Source organism: Carassius gibelio, chromosome A8, assembly GCF_023724105.1.
Source record: "Carassius gibelio isolate Cgi1373 ecotype wild population from Czech Republic chromosome A8, carGib1.2-hapl.c, whole genome shotgun sequence".
Classification (NCBI taxonomy): domain Eukaryota; kingdom Metazoa; phylum Chordata; class Actinopteri; order Cypriniformes; family Cyprinidae; genus Carassius; species Carassius gibelio.
The window spans coordinates 3054122-3067892 of NC_068378.1; the positions used below are offsets into that span (position 1 = coordinate 3054122).

The following is a 13771-nucleotide window of genomic DNA, read 5'->3' on the forward strand; positions in this document are numbered from 1 at the left end:
TTATGATTTAGTGTGTGTATTCAAACTGCTGGGTGTTTCTAAATCATGCAATCAAAATGATCCACCTAAACCCCACCCCTAAACCTACCGTCACTATGACGTCAGCCAATCAGGTATCATGGTCTAAAAACACCCTGATCTTGTAACTCCCATTACTTTCCTGCATAGACTTATGCTTGGCTTAAGGTCCACTGTCATGCAGAGTTTACGTCTCAATCAGCTTCACAGTTTGCCAAGTTGTGAATTGTGTACATAAATGTAGGTACTGGTAAGCACTGTGGCTCACTATACACTGGTGACTATTTCTGTCCTCATTGTACAACATCACTACTGACATTAATGCACAAAAGTAAAACTGATATCTTTCTTTTAATGCTATTTATAGCACATTATGATAAAAACTTTATTACATGTATGTGCAAGATTTAATTCATAAATTAATTGGAAATGTTTACTAGATTAGACATTACCTGTCTAGTGATATGTTTATGCTGAAATATATTATTGGTTTGTGTTTTAAAATCTATTACGTGTAATCTTATAGCGAATTATAAGTGCACCGTAAAAAGAAAATTGTGATTGAGGCAGCCCTTCACCACTGACTACTGAGCAACAGACCTGAGTGAAACACCCCCAGAGTTTACGTCCACACCTGATCACACTCACCTGTTTGTGACTTATAGTTAGTAAACTGAAGACCTTGATTAATGTTTTCAGGTGCACTGCAGGTTGGTGCAAAACTCTGCATGTAAGTGGACCTTGAGAGACAATGTTGAGATCTCCTGCAATATGTTCTGAACATGCACTATAAAGAGGCAGAATGACTTAAAACACTGTTGTCCAGTCCTGCGCTGGAGGACCACCATTTCTGCTGATCCTTGATCAGCTGCTCAGGTCTGCTTAACTGGGGTTGGAGCTAAACTCTGAAAAAAGAGAAGACAACCAATATTATAATGTTACAAAGTTAAACAACGTTAAATAATTTGATCCATAAATATGCACAACATCTGAAAATGCACAAAGATGACAAGAAAGAACTTTCAACACACTGAAAAATAAGAAGCAATATTAAATCACACATGCATTTTCTTTTCTTATTATTATTCCTCTTGCAATAAGTTACAATTACCTTGTGGTTTATCAATGATTTTCAGTCTCTGAAATAGAAAAGATCTATCAATGATGAACTATTATTTACCCCGTTTGTATCTGTGAGGTGTTCATTACACATTTAACCAGTGTGTAAAGATCAGTAATTATGACTGTCTAATGTCTCACTTGACTCAGTGTATTCTGCCCCCAAACATATGATTAGACTATCAGTCTAATATCGGCAAGATTCAAAAATTCTGATTCGACAGTGAAAAACCTTAGTCAAGGACACCCCTAGTAATTTCAAATATTACTATTTTACTGTATTTTAATCAAATAAATGCAGCAGTGGTGAGCATAAAATATTTATTTTAAATAAATTTTTAAATAATATTTTCTATTTCTCTTCCACCTTTATTTGATCCTCTAACTTTAACACTCTTTAACATCTTTTTGTATTCTATTTTCTTTACATTTATTATGCAATTGTATGTGTATGTGTGTGTGTGTGTTTGTGTATGTGTGTGTGTATATATGTGTGTGTGTGTGTATGTGTAAAGACCTCTAACTAGCTTGTTCTATTCTTTTTTTAATTCTGTTTTCTTTTTATTTATTATATTATTTAAAATCCCATGTTAGGTGTACTATGTTAACCTAACTGAGACTTTTTATAGCACTTATAAGTGAAGTGAAAGTGAAAGTGAAGTGACATTCAGCCAAGTATGGTGACCCATACTCAGAATTTGTGCTCTGCATTTAACCCATCCGAAATGCACACACACAGAGCAGTGAACACACACACACACACTGTGAGCACACACCCGGAGCAATGGGCAGCCATTTATGCTGCAGCGCCCGGGGAGCAGTTGGGGGTTCGATGCCTTGCTCAAGGGCACCTAAGTCGTGGTATTGAAGGTGGAGAGAGAGCTGTTCACCCCCACTCACAATTCCGTCCGGCCCGAGACTAGAACTCACAACCCTTCGATTGGGAGTCCAACCCTCTAACCATTAGGCCACGACTTCCCCATTTAACCCCATTAACACAAGTGGAGACCAATCAGTAATCAACTCATGACAAGGTATAAATAACAGCAGAACCTATCTCTGTTCATTGACGGTTTTCAGCATCCCGGTTCGCGCTGTCTGTCATCTTATCACAGACGAAATTTTCCTTCCAACAAGGAGATCCATACCGGTGATTTTTCAGATCTGCTACTTTGCTGACCATGATCATTAAACACGGCCGTTGAGCACCATCAAACGTCATCGCGACAGCTGCTCTTCGTGCCAAGCCACACGTCGTGGCCAATAGACCGTGCAAAGTTCAAGCTCGCCTCGCTTGACACCAAGATTGATCCGATCAAGACCGGGCACTCTTTGAGCGCTGGAATCGCAGCACCAGCAGGCATTCAACCAGCCCGCTCCTCAGTTCTTACTGCAGCAAGCCTCTTTCACTTCCCGCAGCGGCTCAGCCTTTCACCGCGGCTCTTTCCGGCCGAGGCGCAGTTTGAGGCCGCCTCCTCTAGAGGCGCAGACCGTGCGTCATAAATCAATACATTTTCAGGTGAAGACGGTAAATATAGGTTTGCGGCTAGAAGTAGTGCGAGAGCCATTGGAGTTCCGATCACATATGTATGTGGAAATTCAGATCCAAATTGAGCCTCGGATGCGTTCAAATATTTAAACTTCTGCGACCAGGCCGTGTGCAAACGCCCGACCGGATGTGATCTTTCGGTGCGAGGTCAGAATTACCTATATTGTGTTAACCTTGACATTATTCTTCAACATAATTTATGTAAAATGGTGGTTCATAATAATTATGACAGAAATACCAAACCATTATTTACGTGATTATCCCCATAAAACCTACTGTTTTTATTTAGGGGGTAATCTGATTTGTGACGATGTATTCATACATTATACATTATATTCATTCAAATTATTAACTTTACCATGGTGAACATGTCAAGGTAACAGTTGCTGCACGACCAGTTTGAAAGTTAAGCACGCCTGCCGCGAGAGGGAGAAATGCGACAATCTTGTACAAATGTCGTGTGCTGTGGAAAGGAGGCTTAAAGTTTGTTAAATCAGGCTATGAGGTAGTCATCATCAATCGATCAATCAATCACCTTTATTTATATAGTGCTTTAAACAAAATACATTGCGCCAAAGCACTGAACAACATTCATTTGGAAAACAGTGTCTCAATAATGCAAAATGATAGTTAAAGGCAGTTCATCATTGAATTCAGTTATGTCATCTCTGTTCAGTTGAAATAGTGTCTGTTTTAATTTGCAATCAAGTCAATGATATCGCTGTAGATGAAGTGACCCCAACTAAGCAAGCCAGAGGCGACAGCGGCAAGGAACCGAAACTCCATCGGTGACAGAATGGAGAAAAAAACCTTGGGAGAAACCAGGCTCAGTTGGGGGGCCAGTTCTCCTCTGACCAGACGAAACCAGTAGTTCAATTACAGGCTGCAGCAAAGTCAGATTGTGCAGAAGAATCATCTGTTTCCTGTGGTCTTGTCCTGGTGCTCCTCTGAGACAAGGTCTTTACAGGGGATCTGTATCTGGGCTCTAGTTGTCCTGGTCTCCGCTGTCTTTCAGGGCAATAGAGGTCCTTTCTAGGTGCTGATCCACCATCTGGTCTGGATACGTACTGGATCCGGGCGACTGCAGTGACCATCTGATCTGGATACAGACTGGATCTGGTGGCCACGGTGACCTCGGAACAAGAGAGAAACAGACAAATATTAGCATAGATGCCAACACTGAGATCATCCACACTGAAATGTCCAAAGATATCATCTGCCTTACCGTGCATGTTTAAACCTCACTGAGGTTTTACAGACATAAGTTTCATGCAATTATTCCGGCAGGACCAATTTATTTAGGGACATATTTCACCATCTACTGGCGTGATCACTATACCCTCGTTTTGCCGCAGGACAGCAGTGTGAGTAAATTCTGAGTTTTTCTAGGACCGTAATATGAAAGCATGCAAGTAAATATCTTTAGAACTGCTTGTAAGTGAATAGCACATAACTGCAATTAACGTTATTGCCATAATCATGTCTATTGGTATGTTTTACAGACACAATGATTTTCATTGCATAATGATTCTCATAGTTTTCAGAAGCCTCTGTTTCCACAGTCTATACTACAACGTGAAACCAGTGTTCCAGATGTATCCATTAGTGCTAGTGATGTGTCGTTCGTAAATGAATCGTTCTTTTTGAACGAATCTTTTAGGTGAACGAATCTTTTAGGTGAACGAATCTTTTAGGCGAACAAATCGTTCATGTTATCCACTGACTCATATTTCTCGTTCAGTAAAGTTCCTCCCTTCATAGCAGCGCGGCGCTATAAGCAGCGCATGCGCAGCTCAGTGAACCGGGTAACAACCGTTTCATCCTGTCAAAGAATTACTCAACATCGAGCCGATAGCCTTCGAGTATGAGATGTGACAGAGTATGTGATTTGTTGAATGTAGTAACGAATACGCCCTTCAATGAACGAGTTTCATATGAGTCTGAACTAGATCTAGAGATCTTATCGTTCGTGAGTGAAATGAATGAACTGGCACACATGTCATTCGTGAACGAACTGAATGAACGGATACATGTCGTTTGTGAATGAAATGAACTGGCACATAGCTTATCTTGTTCGCGAACAAAATGAATTAGAGTAAACTAGGTTAATCTGCTATTTTAGCATGTCAATCTCGAAAATGCAAAGCGCAGTTATAGGTACAGTACCGTGCACATACGCTCGTTTTGATATTTAGCAACTCCACGTTTTATCCATAGACCGTAAAAGAAAGGTTAATTTATGGATGTGAATATATATAATATACAAACTGTCTGACCAAACAATTAAAATGCTAATTAGGCAAGAAACCCTGTGCTTTGTTCATCTGATCAACTCAATTAGACTTCATATATTGAACGCGATTATACACACATTTTAATAAAGCCAGATCAGTTTTTGTAACAAGTGAATGCGTTCGTTGACGTAAGACATAACACATAATACACTCTTTTGCCTCCTGCTGGCATATTTTGTGTAAAACGAAGAAATTATCTCTGAACGAATCATTTTGGTGAATGAACCGAAAATGAACGAATCTCTAGAAAGAATCATAATTTCCACCACTAATTAGTGCTGCAACGACGCGTCGACATCATCGTTTACGTCGACTACAAATATACGACGGCGCGCGTGAAATGCGTGGACGCATCACACTGTTTACATCTCGCATAATGGCATACGGCGAATGAAGAAGTTGCATTCTATCACAAACAGAGACCACTGTTATTAAAAGTATGAGAATACTTTAAACAGAGGACAAATAAAACGTCTCTTGTTCCCTTTGCAAACCGATATGGTGTACCACGGCAGCACAACTGGGTCGAGCGAGCACCTCAGAGGAACATCTAGGCGCTCTCCGGTGTCTCCATGCAATTTAACTGGTTACCCTGTGATCTGGTGGCCAACTTCCTGGTTCAGGTCTGATATTCTTGCGCTGATGTTTTCAACTCGATGCGGTGCGGACGCGCCTGAGAAGAAGAAGAAAAAAAAAAAAGGGTGATAGGTGAACGGCCCCTTAAAAGACAGCGCGCCACGAGACAACAGTCACAAACCACCGAGCTACCCAGAATCAGCTCCAGATCTCTGGAAACCATGCTAAACCTTGCAGAACCCTGACTACATTCTATGGTCATGATACTAAAGAACATTTCATGACGTCTCAGACAACGGTAAATTTATTGCTACCGTGGTTTAATTATAAACGCTGTCATAAACTCATATTTACAATAGTAAAATATATATATATTTTTTTTGCCTCTTATTTTATACTGTAAAAACTTCCTCCACATTGGTTGAAAATGAACAAAGGTTGAAAATGTTTCTAACCTGTCTACTCTTCCCACAGTCAAGGAGGGGGAAGTCAGGGCCCAGTGGTTAGAGAGTGGACTCCTAACCCTAGGGTCGTGGGTTCGAGTCACGGCCCAGCCATGCCATGACTGAGGTGTCCTTGAGCAGGGCACCAAACCCCCAGCTGCTCCCTGGGCGCCGCAGCATAAATGGTTGCCCACTGCTCCGGGTGTGCGTTCACGGTGTGTGCGCGTTCACTGCTGTGTGTGCACTTTGGAGGGGTTAAATGCAGAGCTGCTCCCGCAGGAGCCCCTTTCGTATCTCCTCACTGCCGCAGCAGTGTCTGCTCCCGCAGGAGCCTTTTCTGTACCTCCCCCATATATATATATATATATAAAAAAAAAAAAAAAGATTTCATCAAGTTAAGCCATTTCACTGAAATAAGCTGTTCAGTTTTCACAATAGGCGACGTGAATTTCAACAAGGGTTCATGATCAGCTTTGATGCCCCACATTCCCAGTCGCATTAGCCACTGCATAATACGCCGTTTTCAAACATAATCAAAAAAAAAAATAAAAAAAAAATATTTAAAAGTCTCAGTCTCTCAGCGGACGCAGTAAATATTTATTCATTTCCACTGCCCGTCCAGCGAGCACCAGTCTCCCAGCGGACGCAGTAAATATTTATTCGTTTCCACTGCCCGTCCAGCGAGCACCAGTCTCCCAGCGGACGCAGTAAATATTTATTCGTTTCCACTGCCCGTCCAGCGAGCACCAGTCTCCCAGCGGACGCAGTAAATATTTATTCGTTTCCACTGCCCGTCCAGCGAGCACCAGTCTCCCAGCGGACGCAGTAAATATTTATTCGTTTCCACTGCCCGTCCAGCGAGCACCAGTCTCTCAGCGGACGCAGTAAATATTTATTCGTTTCCACTGCCCGTCCAGCGAGCACCAGTCTCTCAGCGGACGGAGTAAATATTTATTAGTTTCCACTGCCTGTCCAGCGAGCACCAGTCTCCCAGCGGACGCAGTAAATATTTATCCATTTCCACTGTCCGTCCAGCGAGCACCAGTCTCTCAGCGGACGCAGTAAATATTTATTCGTTTCCACTGCCCGTCCAGCGAGCACCAGTCTCTCAGCGGACGCAGTAAATATTTATTCGTTTCCACTGCCCGTCCAGCGAGCACGAGTCTCTCAGCGGACGCAGTAAATATTTATTAGTTTCCACTGCCCGTCCAGCGAGCACGAGTCTCTCAGCGGACGCAGTAAATATTTATTAGTTTCCACTGCCCGTCCAGCGAGCACCAGTCTCTCAGCGGACACAGTAAATATTTATCCGTTTCCACTGCCCGTCCAGCGAGCACCAGTCTCTCAGCGGACGCAGTAAGTCAATCCAGCGAGCACGAGTCTCTCAGCGGACGCAATAAATATTTATTCGTTTCCACTGTCCGTCCAGCGAGCACTAGTATATTTATCCATTTCCACTGTCCGTCCAGCGAGCACCAGTCTCTCAGAGGACGCAGTAAATATTTATCCGTTTCCACTGTCCGTCCAGCGAGCACTAGTCTCTCAGCGGACGCAGTAAATATTTATTCGTTTCCACTGCCCGTCCAGCGAGCACCAGTCTCTCAGCGGACGCAGTAAATATTTATTCGTTTCCACTGCCCATCCAGCGAGCACGAGTCTCTCAGCGGACGCAGTAAATATTTATTAGTTTCCACTGTCCGTCCAGCGAGCACTAGTATATTTATCCGTTTCCACTGTCCGTCCAGCGAGCACCAGTCTCTCAGAGGACGCAGAAAATATTTATCCGTTTCCACTGTCCGTCCAGCGAGCACTAGTCTCTCAGCGGACGCAGTAAATGTTCATCCGTTTCCACTGTCCGTCCAGCGAGCACGAGTCTCTCAGCGGACGCAGTAAATATTTATCCGTTTCCACTGTCCATCCAGCGAGCACGAGTCTCTCAGCGGACGCAGTAAATATTTATCGGTTTCCACTGCCCGTCCAGCGAGCACCAGTCTCTCAGCGGACGCAGTAAATATTTATCCGTTTCCACTGCCCGTCCAGCGAGCACCAGTCTCTCAGCGGACGCAGTAAATATTTATCCGTTTCCACTGCCCGTCCAGCGAGCACCAGTCTCTCAGCGGACGCAGTAAATATTTATTCGTTTCCACTGTCCGTCCAGCGAGCACCAGTCTCTCAGCGGACGCAGTAAATATTTATTTGTTTCCACTGTCCGTCCAGCGAGCACCAGTCTCTCAGCGGACGCAGTAAATATTTATTCATTCCACTGTCCATCCAGCGAGCCTCAGTCTCCCAGCGGACGCAGAAATACCCATTTGCCTCCTCCACCAGTCCAGCGAGCACTAGTCTCCCAGCAGACCCAGTAAATATCTATTTTTCATTATTATTTTTCTTTCCTCTGTCTGTCCAGCGAGCCTCAGCCTCCCAGCGGACACAGAAAATACCTATTTGTCTCCTCTATCAGTCCGCGAGCACTAGTCTCACAGCGGACTCAATAACATCTATTTTTCCACTGTTTGTCCAGCGAGCACTAGTCTCCCAGCAGACGCAGAAATATCCATTGATTTCCCTGTCCGTCCAGCGAGCACTAGTCTCTCAGCGGATGCAGTAATTATCTAATTCCTTCTACCTGTCCATTGGGCCTCAGTCTCCCAGGGGACACCGTAAATACATATTTTTCCTCTGCCTGTCCAGCGAGCACTAGTCTCTCAGCGGACGCAGTATGCATCCATCTCTTCCTGTTCTTCGTCCAGCAAGCCCAGTCTTCCAGCGGACGCAGGGACATAATTCGTCTCCCATATCTGTCCAGCTAGCCTCAGCCTCCCAGCGGACACATTACGCATCTAGTCAATATATCATTACACCTCGCAGGCAGACGGTGGAGCCCGTCTTCCCGACATCGTAACCGCTTCTTCCTCAACTATTAACCAACAGGACCTGCCTGCTCCTCTACTTCTGCAAGAGGCAATGCGAGATCTCCTGGTCAAACGACCATACTTCTAAAAACGTCAGCCCGCCAAATCTCTGCGTTTTGGGGGGTTCGTAGTCCGGCGGCTGTCCTTTTGCTCTCTTGTTTTTGGGGGGGAGTACTCTGGGTTCGGGCCACATCCCGAGCTCGGAGCCCTCCACCCGGACAGCACGCCAAATACGCATAAACTTACGGGTTTAATATACGTAGATGTGAACTCGTGAAATGCTGTTTTATAACAAAGTTCAGGAGGAACAGTCGCAGTTCATTAACCTGATTAACACAAGTGGAGACCAATCAGTAATCAACTCATGACAAGGTATAAATAACAGCAGAACCTATCTCTGTTCATTGACAGTTTTCAGCATCCCTCCTCCACCCCATTTCTCCTCACTTATAGATCCATCTACTCTTACCACAACCGGGGGGAGTACTCTGGGTTCGGGCCACATCCCGAGCTCGGAGCCCTCCACCCGGACAGCACGCCAAATACGCATAAACTTACGGTATTAATATACGTAGATGTGAACTCGTGAATTGTTGTTTTTGATTGCTTCCACTGTTTTCATCTGTAAGACGCTTTGGATAAAAGCTAAATGAATAAATGTAAATGTAAATACATGATAAATCTGACCCTTAAACGTTTGAATGGTAGTGTATGTTTGAGGTATTACTTACTAGTTATATGTTTCATAATGTCTAAAAATGTTCTTCAGCTGGATACACGCACGGCCATCAGCATGGAAGAATCTAGAACATAAACAATCTGTCAATCTGTCTAAGCCAACAATATTTATTATACAGTGCCAGGTTTATTATAAATTAACTATAGCTGAGGTGAAATGCAGAAAAGAAAATTAATTTACAGATTACACAAAAAAATTAAAAGAATAATAACAGAATTTAAAGTTTTAGGTTTACTAACCGAGTAGTACAGTGTGGACATCAAAATAACTAACAGGCAAACAAACACACACACACACACACATTATGAAAATATTATATAAACACACACACATATATAAGAAAATTACAGATTCATGCTGATGTAGGCGAAATATATTGTGAAAAATGCACATAAAGTTACCTCTTGTAGTTAGCATTACAGTTGAGATGCTAACGGACTTTTTCTGAAGACACTGACCATTTCTATAAAGTACATTTTCAACGAAAGCGTGTCATTTACATGAAAGAAAGTTTTAGGGACACGTTTATGTAATATTTGTGTAATTTAGGGATTAAACTTACCTGATTTAAAAACAACCACGAGAGACAGCGTCCGTTCAGCTGCTTGACGGTTGAGCTGAGCCCCGTTTCCATGGTGACTCCAGTACAGCGCGTGACCATCAAGTGTTTTCAAAATATATTTAAATATATTTAACAGTGCTTCAGACATGATGTCTAATACATTTCTTCACTAGTTTATGTTTATAGCTTTGTGGTGCGAAATAAAAGTTTTTTTCTGCTAAATTTGGACTAAAGCCCATTTACATCTATTTTTGGGCTAAATTTGGATTTTAAAAAAAAAGACGTTAAATGTCGCTTTTTGGGCTTAATTTGGACCAAATCCGACGGACCAATTGAAGACCAATTTTCAACGTCGCTTTTTGGGCTTAATTTGGACCAAATCCGACGGACCAAATGAAGGCCAATTTTCAACGTCGCTTTTTGGTCTAAAAGATGGCCATGGTGGGCCGACTTGATTTAGACCAGAAAACGACGTCCAAATGACGTCTGGTGCTGGGTGGGTCTGGATTGGTTTTCCTCCTATCTTTCAGACAGGAGTTTCTCTGTGTCCGTAGGAACATATATGTCAGGCTCTGCTCCTTTGTCTTGTGGTGTGCCCCAGGGTTCTGTGCTTGGCCCTCTGCTGTTCAGCCTGTATATGCTTCCTCTTGGGAAGATTATTGGTAGTTTTGGAGAAATATCATACCATTGTTATGCTGATGATGTTCAATTATATTTATCTTTTAGCCCTGATAGGTTGGACAAACTGTCCTTGTTGCACAATTGCTTAGCCTCCATTAAAAATTGGATGGCAGATAATTTTCTGCAACTAAATCCAGACAGATCTTGAAACACGCCCCCTATCACGTCATCTAAAAACAGAGAAGAGAGAGACAGATTTATCAGGTACTGTGAATTTCTCTAAGCAGCATGCCACTGTATACGTTCACTTAAGACATAACCGACTGTGTTTACGGGAACACATGCATAGACAATTATTTATTTATAATTTTGTGTGTATGTATTCATTCTGAAGTTACGATACACGAAAGATGAATTCATTCTTTGTACGCGCATTGTCTGAAATGCTGCTTGCAGTGCGTGCTTTGAATGAATGAGTGCAAGCTCCGAGCGCGCGCAAATTGTTTAAAACGCTTGAATCAGCAGTATTTAGAAACGAGTGCAAACGATCAGCTACGATCCGTTTCACCCCTTCAAGAGAGTGAACAACGCGAATCAAGATAGGAATTTTACATCACTATTCGCGACAGCCCATCGGACTGGAAAACACAATAGCCTCGGGACGTGTGGCTTACAAATTTGCGAGCCCTGCAGCTCTTTACAGTTTGTGAAACACTGGTTTCCACACTGGTTTCGTTAAACAAAATAAATTATTATTTTAAAAGATTGACTCCAAAGAATCATCGGTTCACTAATCGGACCATGAACTTGTATTACCGAGCCAAAGATGATCTATTATTGAACATCTTGACTGAATAAAGACTTCAAGTTCATCTGTAAAGCACATAAAGCTATCGTTTGAGTTTATAAACTTCAATTTCATGCATGATTTGTATGGATCTGCTAACTGAATGCAAAGTGTGAGTTCTAGGAGAATGTTTGTGTCCTGATGAGCATGTATTGCTCAATAGGAGTCGCAAAATGAACAGCTGCTGTTCTTTTTTTTTTCTTTTCTTTTTTTTTTACGGAGGATCAGTTGCCCTATTGGTTAAAATCCCCAAACTGTTTACTTATTTATTAAATTAATAAATTACATCAAAACAGGAGCGTTTGCATTATCATGTGGTGGGCTGCTGTGGGCCAGAAAGTCCAGGGTAACTTTTTGGTCCCAGTCCGCCCCTGAATGGCGCACCCCTTTCCAAAAAGCACAACCAGTTGTATTAATAATGTTATCCTGAGTGTGAAGTGTTACCAGAATTTGTTTTAATTAAGGTGAAAAATAAAAGTTTTGTGTTTAATGTATTTGTGTTGATGTTGAAATGGATGTTAAAACATATAGTCCGAATCACTCACTCCTCCCAGATGCAAATTGACTTAATGTTTACAAATAGGCAAAAATTATTATAGAAAGGATAACAAAATCATATAATTTATTAACAGGTTTATCTGACCATAATATAACACTACTGGGAAGGAAACTCACCAAAAAACGTTTCAAGATCACAACCACAGTGAAACAATATAATTTGAGGATTCCTAAAAATGATATGGACAAATTCAAATCTGCTTTAAATGATATAGACTGGACTGACCTTTAGGCTATTGAAGATATAGAGAGCAGCTGCAACATGTTTTCAAGCATTGTTAATACTATAATATCATCATTCAGCAGCAGAATGACACAAAGACAAAGACAGAAAAATTATCCACCTTGGCTCAATGAGGCTCTCTGGAAACAGATGAGGGACAGAGATTCCTTACTTAAGGTTGCACTTAAATCAGGACTCAGAAGTGACTGGTATAGTTATACATTCCTCAGAAATAGAGTAGTAAGGAATATAAGAAAAGCCAAAGAAGATTTTTATATAAAAGTAATTAATGATACAAAGGGAGATGGGAAATTAATATGGAACATCCATCCATCCATCCATCCATCATCTTCCGCTTATCCGGGGCCGGGTCGCAGGGGCAACAGTCTAAGCAGAGACGCCCAGACTTCCCTCTCCCTAGCCACTTCTTCCAGCTCTTCCGGGGGGACCCCGAGGCGTTCCCAGGCCAGCCGGGAGACATAGTCCCTCCAGCGTGTCCTAGGTCTTCCCCGGGGCCTCCTCCCGGTGAGACGTGCCTGGAACACCTCCCTGGGAAGGCGTCCAGGAGGCATCCGAAATAGATGCCCGAGCCACCTCAGCTGGCTCCTCTCGATGTGGAGGAGCAATGGCTCTACTCTGAGCTCCTCCCGAGTGACCGAGCTTCTCACCCTATCTCTAAGGGAGCGCCCAGCCACCCGACGGAGAAAGCTCATTTCGGCCGCCTGTATCCGGGATCTTGTCCTTTCGGTCATGACCCACAGCTCATGACCATAGGTGAGAGTAGGAACGTAGATTGACCGGTAAATCGAGAGCTTTGCCTTACAGCTCAGCTCCTTCTTCACCACGGCAGACCGGTACAGCGACCGCATTACTGCAGAAGCTGCACCGATCCGTCTGTCAATCTCACGTTCCATCCTTCTCTCACTCATGAACAAGACTCCAAGATACCTGAACTCCTCCACTTGAGGCAGGAACTCTCCACCAACCTGAAGTGGGCAATCCACCCTTTTCCGACTGAGAACCATGGCCTCGGACTTGGAGGTGCTGATTCTCATCCCAGCCGATTCACACTCGGCTGCAAACCGTCCCAATGCACACTGAAGGTCCTGGTCTGAGGATGCCAACACGACAACATCATCCGCAAAAAGCAGCGATGAAATCGTATGGTCCCCAAACCGGACACTCTCCGGCCCTTGGCTGCGCCTAGAAATTCTGTCCATAAAAATTATGAACAGAACCGGTGACAAAGGGCAGCCCTGCCGGAGTCCAACATGCACCAGGAACAGGTCTGACTTACTGCCGGCAATGCG

The 13771-nt window shown here is 43.1% G+C and overlaps 1 long non-coding RNA gene across 1 annotated transcript; it reads right to left on the bottom strand.

Moving 5' to 3' along the window:
* Positions 1-865: 865 nt before the first annotated feature.
* Positions 866-10115, bottom strand: LOC128019199 (uncharacterized). The gene is made up of 4 exons (XR_008185099.1): positions 10052-10115; positions 9643-9714; positions 1130-1157; positions 866-923 (listed from the first exon to the last, which is right to left on the bottom strand). It is a non-coding gene; the product is annotated as an uncharacterized LOC128019199 (long non-coding RNA).
* Between the last annotated feature and the right edge of the window lie 3656 nt (positions 10116-13771).